An 8396-nucleotide genomic window follows, 5' to 3' on the forward strand; every position below is an offset into this window, starting at 1 on the left:
CAAAAATAAACAAGTTCTGCCCTCATCCAATTTCAACATCTCAACCGAGATCAATATCTCAACTAAGATCGCAGTTCTCAATCAAGATCATCATTAGATTGGAGCATACCAATCACGTCCCTATTGTGTTGCATCAGTTCTGCCCCCCGCCGCTTGATGTCAACGCGGGCATGTTGGGAATCAAAATCATAACTTTTTGCTATCTTTTTCCAATTCTAGCAAAACCTTTTCATTTTCTCATTTCGTGTCTACTTGTGCCTTTAGACTCTCTTTCTCTTGGCCTCTGCAAACCATCATTGCTGTTCTTAAAGCATTCATTCCTATTACAACTCTGGTCACCACTTCTGGCGTGCACTCAACAGTTCTGTTCCAATCATAACGTTGTTTGACTCTGGCGAATCCATTTCCGGCATTTACTTCCTCGGCTTCACTTTATAAGTCCTTGATTTCTTTTATTTTAACTTCAGTTCTCCACTGTTTTCAAATATATTCCTTCTGTGGATTGTTACACATCACACACGGTATCTGTATCTGCATCTACATTGCCATCTTGTATTCATATTCGAATCTTATTGTTCTACATGCCTTCGCTTGCTTTGACTCATATTTTGTCCTTCATGTTCTTGAGCTCATCTTCACATTTTTTTTGTATTTGACACATATCTTTTAGCACACTGTCATCGAATTCTATCAATTTTGTTCATGCCCTGAATCTATCAATGCTCTATTTTTCTCGTGTTCTTGAGTCTTTGATCGCTATTTTATATTTCTGAGACCTGTTTCTTCTGTTTGTTCTTGCTTGTTAGTAGATTACTGCCTCTGAATCATGTACATTTGCATAGACGTAGGTTTGGGATTTGCTAGAATCCACACTTAGGAAAATGTCACGACCCAAACCCGCCCCTATGAGTTTACCACCGTAACCGGCCAGTAATCCGAGATTACCGAAGGCCTGCTTAACAGTAATACAGTAATACAGAGTATAGGGGCTGGCGGAAGCCAAAACAGTAATTAAAATATGTCCAATGAGCTGTGACAGTCTGTATGCAAAAAGACTTTTCATATACACATGTACAATCAGTACCAAAACAGTATGTACAATATATACAATCATTCAGGACAGGGACTTAATCCCTATTAGAATAGTACAGTGCAACATCATTCAGTCTATACAGTAATTACATAACAGATACAAAAAGGGGGAAACTAAAACACCCCAAAAGCCCTGGCTTGACAGGCTCAGAACCTCGCAGTGAGGCACAGTGGTTGGCTTTGGCAAAAGGGAGTCTAACCCACGCTCTTAGCTCCGGTCTGGTGCCTGAACACCTACATATATATATAAACAGTGAGCTAAAGCCTAGTGAATAACATGATGTGTAAAGAGGTTAAGAATGAATGCCCTTTCAATATTGAAAACAGTCGATTGATTCAGTATATTAGTCATTCAGTCATAACTGTCATATGTGGTACATCCAATAGCGGAACAGTACAGTAAACAGTAGGTCTTGAAAGACCGAACAGTCAATGATGGCCATCATAACAGTAAATAGAAGTTCCAAGATAGGAACTGACAGAGATCTCTGTAACAATAGCAGTAACGGTAACAGTAATTGCTATGGATGCCACAATACAGTTCGGAATAGCGGACATACATTCATTCAGTTAACAGTATCAATTCAGAAAGCAGTTCAGTTAAACATTCCGAAAATATTCATCTTTGAACATATCTTTACAACATTGTTACTCACAGAGTTCTGGGCTACAGATAAGCTAGTACGCGTCCTCGGATGCCAACCCTACACAATTGCAGAGTGAACACACATTAAGCTACACAGTTTGGAAAACAGTAACTTAATCCCTATCTTGACTCGGTGTGGTTCTACATCAATATTCTCATTAAGATGCCTTAAACTAGGCCTAAGAATGCCTAGAATGGAATGAGGAAGCAAAGATGCACTTTAAAAATATTTTCAGAATTTTCAGAAAACAGAGGTCCCGCTCGAGCGTGGGTTTACCCGCTCGAGCGTACAGGCAAACAAAATACTCCGCTCAAGCGCGAGTTACCTCGCTCGAGCGGACTGTAAAACATGCCAAAAGTACTGGATGAGTAAAAATCACGCTCGATTGGGCGCTCGATACTCGCTCGAGCGTGTGACACAAGTCCTCGCTCGAGCGTCCAATACCCCACTCGAGCGGACTGTAAAATAGTGTAAAGTGCTGGATGCACGAATTTCACGCTTGAGCGCCAGTCACTCCGCTCGAGCGTGAGTCCAAAATCTGAAATTTCCAAATTTGAACCTCAAGCTCAAAAACAAGTTTCAATGTACCAAATTCGATCCTTTTGGGCTAATTTTCTGGAAAAATCTTGTAAACTCATAGTATAACATAATTCAAAGCTCAATTTGTAAAATCAAAGCCCAAAGGTAGCTCAATTAAACACAATTTCAAACCAATTTCATGAACATGATGTAAAACATAACATGTATGGATTTAATTAACCTCAAGACTTTTATTACAAGAACAAATGAGCCAATCCTTTCAAAATCATGAGGAATTCATGAATTAGAACTATAGTATGAACATGCATGTGGAATTCCATGGACAAAAATCCTCAAAACTCAAGAATGGCAACATGCATGCATAAATTCCTACTCAATTCAACATATTAAGTTAATTCATGACCTTAATCTCTAGACTTCCATAAACCATGCAACATATAACTTGAATACATGAACAAGAAGGCATAATCTCTACCTTAAGTCTCCAATTCTAGGTGTAGGAGTCCAAACATGCAATCAACCTTCAATTTCCTCAAATCACCAAGCTAAAATTGTTGAACTCAAGTTTCCTCACTCTCTCTATCTCTAGTCAGCTAAGGACTCAAGGAATGACTGAGGAAATGATGCTAAACAATGTATAATTCAAGTCTCAACAAATGGTATGAAGCGGGCCACTAAGTGGCAAAGTTGTAAATAATGCAACCTGTATAATTTAACTTATTTTAATCTATTTAATCATACCAAATCACATTTCAAATAAATATGCCATAAAATCACATAAATTATGATTAACACATATCACTAATCAATTTCAGGTTCGGCCGCCAATAAGGCCTTCAATTTGCAGTTTAAAACATAAAACATGAACAGATAGTTTAACAGTCGAACAGATAGAGATGCACTTAAACAGATACAGACAATCAATCAGTTCTAGATTTTAGTCAGTCAGTCAATTAACATGTTTAGTCTCAGTTTAGCAGTAATCAGTGGTTAATCAGTAAACAGTGGTGAGGGTTGTCACAGAAAACTAAACAAATTTTGTCCCCAAACTTTCTTCAGAACTCTAAAATTGATAACCCAACAATTCTTAGGGTTTTGCCGAGGTCTTTAACCCACATAGTCCAACTTTCCTTGCCAAATTCACCCTAGCCGAGGTCATGGGGATGCTCAAATGGAAGGTAAACTTCTCCAATAAACTAGAATACTTCCGTCAAGAATTCTTCATTCCAGCCGACGTTCATCTAAGGTTGGTTGGGGAGGAGGATTCCATGATGCCTGGAGAGACATGTATGCCCTTCCCTGTAGTATCTATCATTTAAGGGTGGAGTCAAATTTTATCTTGATATCTTGTTTTGCTTTGGACCGAGATGCCTTCTTTTGTATCTGAACAAGTTGTCTTTTTGAATGTAAGTCCTCTTTTTGACTAAGTGTTCAATGCTTGTCTCTGTCTTTACTGTCTTGTATGATTCCATACTTAGAATATTTTTGTACTTCTTCTAAGTATACTTTAACTGTGTAATCACTTCGGGTTAGAACACATCTGACATGTACCACCTCGGATCCACTTCATCTCGGGTACACCCTCAGTTGGCCACCTCGGACCAACTTACCTCGGAGTTCACCTTTTACTGTGATCTCGGCCAATGGGCATTTTATAAAAAATTCTTTAAACAACATTCAACAAGTATTGTTTCCTTATTTGTACTTACTGTCTTCCAATATTTCCAGGTTTGACGAACTGGTTGGTGATCTCGGGTAACCAACAACTCGAGTGTCCCCTTATCTGGATACCTCGGCTGACTCCAACTTGTAAAAAATTTTAACAAGTGTTAAGCCTATTCCCTCTAATGTGAACCCAAGTGTCACTTATGTTCACGTTAAGCACGCATCTTCAATTTCGCTGAAGTCTGATACAAACAAAGACTAGCCGAGGTATTCAACCTTGGTTTCTCTAAAGCAAACTTAGTTCCATTCTGAGTTTAACTCTACCAACATGGCAAGCCTAGGTGAATTCAACTTAGTTCAACTCTATTATATGCAAGTATAATTCTTATATCTAAGTTTCTTGTCATGTTTCATTCAGAAATATCGCCAACTTAGTTCAACTCTATTATATGCAAGTATAATTCAACTCTGTCATATATAAGTTTAAGTTACTCGTCATGTTTTATTCAGAAACATTGCCAACTTAGTTCAACTCTATTATATGCAAGTATAATTCAACTCTGCATATAATAAGTCTAAGTTACTCATCATGTTTCATTCAAAAACATCACCAACTTAGTTCAACTCTATTATATGCAAGTATAATTCAACTCTGCCATATAAGAAGTCTAAGTTACTCGTCATGTTTCATTCAGAAACATCGCCAACTTAATTTAACTCTATCATATGCAAGTATAAATTCAACTCTGCTATATAATAAGTCTAAGTTTCTCATCATGTTTCACTCAGAAACATCGCCAACTTAGTTCAACTCTATTATATGCAAGTATAATTCAACTCTGTCATATAATAAGTCTAAGTTACTCATCATGTTTCATTCAAAAACATCGCCAACTTAGTTCAACTCTATCATATGCAAGTATAATTCGACTCTGCCACATAATAAGTCTAAGTTATAGTCTAAGTTACTCATTAGAAACATCGCCAACTTAGTTCAACTCTATTATATACAAGTATAATTCAACTCTGCCATATAATAAGTCTAAGTTATTCGTCATGCTTCATTCAGAAATATCGCCAACTTAGTTCAACTCTATTATATGCAAGTATAATTCTACTCTACCATATAATAAGTCTAAGTTATTCATCATGTTTTCATTCAAAAACATCACCAACTTAGTTCAACTCTATCATATGCAAGTATAATTCTACTCTGCCATATAACAAATATAAGTTTCTCGTCATGTTTCTTTCAGAAATATCGCCAACTTAGTTCAACTCTATTATATGCAAGTATAATTCAACTCTGCCATATAATAAGTCTAAGTTTCTCGTCATGTTTCATTCAGAAACATCGCTAACTTAGTTCAACTCTGTTATATGCAAGTATAATTCAACTCTGTCATATAATAAGTCTAAGTTTCTCGTCATGTTTCATTCAAAAATCGTCAACTTAGTTTAACTCTATTATATGCAAGTATAATTCAACTCTGCCATATACTAATTCTAAGTTACTCGTCATATTTCATTCAGAAATATCGCTAACTTAGTTCAACTCTATTATATGCAAGTATAATTCAACTCTGCCATATAAGAAGTCTAAGTTACCCGTTATGTTTCATTCAGAAACATCGCCAACTTAGTTCAACTCTATCATATGCAAGTATAATTCAACTCTGCCATATAATAAGTCTAAGTTTCTCGTCATGTTTCATTCAGAAACATCGCCAACTTAGTTCAACTCTATTATATGCAAGTATAATTCAACTCTGTCATATAATAAGTCTAAGATACTCGTCATGTTTCATTCAGAAACATCGCCAACTTAGTTCAACTCCATTATATGCAAGTATAATTCAACTCTGCCATATAATAAGTCTAAGTTTCTTGTCATGTTTCCTTCAAAAACGTCGCCAACTTAGTTCAACTCTATTATATTCAAGTATAATTCAACTCTGTCATATAATAAGTCTAAGTTATTCGTCATGTTTCATTCAGAAACATCGCCAACTTAGTTCAACTCTATTATATGCAAGTATAATTCAACTCTGTCATATAATAAGTTTAAGTTACTCGTCATGTTTCATTTAGAAATATCGCCAACTTAGTTCAACTCTATTATATGCAAGTATAAATAGTGAGTTGTTCTTGATAAAGTTTTTTTTGAGGTAATATTTTATATCAGATTAATCATAAAATATATATTTATCAGAGTGCGTAGCAGATAGCTTACACATATGACAAATTTTAAGGACGAAATTTTTAAAAGGAAGGAAGATTGTAATAACTCAAAAATTTAAGTTATCCCTTAAATTTTATATTATTATTCAATATTATTTTCTAAGTATTATGATATTTTTATTATATTTTTTTCTCTATATTTTTCTTAGACCAAAATACACTGAAATATAACATTTTTGGTACAATTACAATGCGTGGCCCTCAAGTCGCTTGCTAGCCACGCAAGTCGCTTGCTAGCCACGCTTTCTTGACTCTATATATATACTATCTATCATCAACAGCCTCGTTACCAATCTCAAACTCTCTAAGTCTCTCTCTCTCGGCTCTCTAAGTGTTTGTTTTTATATATAAAAGTTTGAGTTTAGCTTGAAATATTTAGTAGGTCATAGTGAGTGAAAGATAAAAGTTGAAATTAATATTAAGGTGAGTTATATTATATTTTGAGTCATCATAACATGTTTTATATATGTTTTGAGTTACCATAATTTATTTTACGCAAATTGTGCTTTATAAATTATTTTAGCATTTTTAATTATATTATTTATTTTATGAACCTTATTTTATATACTAAGGAAAGCCCATGGATATAGTTGTTTATTAAAATATGTTTTGAGTAATTATTTTATAAGTACCACCACGAAGGTCTCATGTCTTGGGGGACTTAAATAACCATTGGCCCTTTGATTAGTTATTTTGTGACCCTCTGTTTGTCATGGATCCACTGACATTCTGATTTCTGGTGTGGAGCAAAGTGTTGTACGGAGCTAACTGCTACACTATTAGAGTTCGTGCGAGCCATCTCTTGAGTTTATACATCTGTTCTATTTTGTACCGTGATTATGATTTATGGTGTAGAGCAAAGTGTTGTACGGAGCTAAGTGTTACACTATGGTGGGAGCCACCTTTAGAGTTTCGTACGAGCCACCCCTTGAGTCCATACATCTATTATGTTCCATTCTGTATCGTGGTTATAATTATTTTGTTTGTATGATTTCTATATTGTATGTCTAATGATCTGTGTATTATATACTTTGTATTTCAATATCAAATTTTGTTTAACCAATAATTATCCATGGTGAATTTTATACCATTATGCTCTCAGTATAATATTTCTTACTCTGCTATGTGCTTATAGCTGTTTACCAATTTTCAAGAAACAATGCAATTCAGAAATAGCTTTTGGAGAGTCTTAGACACGAAGTTGCAGAATAGACACACACAGCACTTTTATAGTATTTATAATTATATTCTTCATATATAAATATCGGCCTTTTTGATCAATAAATTTTGTTATAAAAATAAAAACTCCAATGATTATTTTGGTACCCTTACTTAAATATTTTTTACCGCTCGCGTTTAGTAATTTGTTTAAAAATTGACCGGAGGTAACTTCAATTACTAACCATCACGATACTTAACCCTTGGGTACGGGGAACAGGTCGTGACAATTAGTGTGACTCATAATTATCAAATGTCACTATTGTTCTGTGTTTTTATTTATAAATAATTTTTTTAAGTTAAATTTATTTTTATTTTTTTTATCAAGAAAAAAGGATACTCTGAGGTGTCATCACATCATCCGTGGGCCCAGGAACTCAGGATTCTATTGAAATACAAAGTAAGGTCTCCGCAGAGAACTACTAAAATTACTCAACATTTCGTTCCCCTAAAAATCGAACCTGAGTCATACTTGTAAAGAATGATATCTTCTCCATTAAGCCACCACTTGTTGGTTTTTTAATGTTAAATTAGATAGTTGCATTTGTACCCCAAAAGCAAAAAAATGAGAGAGTTGCATATATCCTTTGCAACAGTGAGTCCGCAACTTCAAAAACAACCATATCTATACCACTGAGGGACTCGTACTTGGAATTTGATTGGATTGGTGTGCTTAACGACTCATGTCCCATTATATAAACAAATTTCAGCCATAAACATGAATAATAAAAAAAAAGTCAATGCTATACTTTTTAATTAGGTTTGTGTGCATGTTATTTCTTTAACTTTCTAATTTAGCCCTCAAACAAAATTCACAAATGGATCTGTCCAACCATATGCTATTAACAGCTTCATGAGTTAAAAAATTTCAATGTTTTATTTTCACATGTGCTTAATTCTTGTACTGAGACAACTAGATTGTTGTGGTAAAAAATAGTTGAACTAACAAAATTACTTAGAAAAGTTTGATCCCACAGAATGAATTTGATTCAA

This window comes from Camellia sinensis, chromosome 10 (assembly GCF_055761805.1).
Source record: "Camellia sinensis isolate YWXY chromosome 10, ASM5576180v1, whole genome shotgun sequence".
In the NCBI taxonomy this organism is placed as follows: Eukaryota; Viridiplantae; Streptophyta; class Magnoliopsida; order Ericales; family Theaceae; genus Camellia; species Camellia sinensis.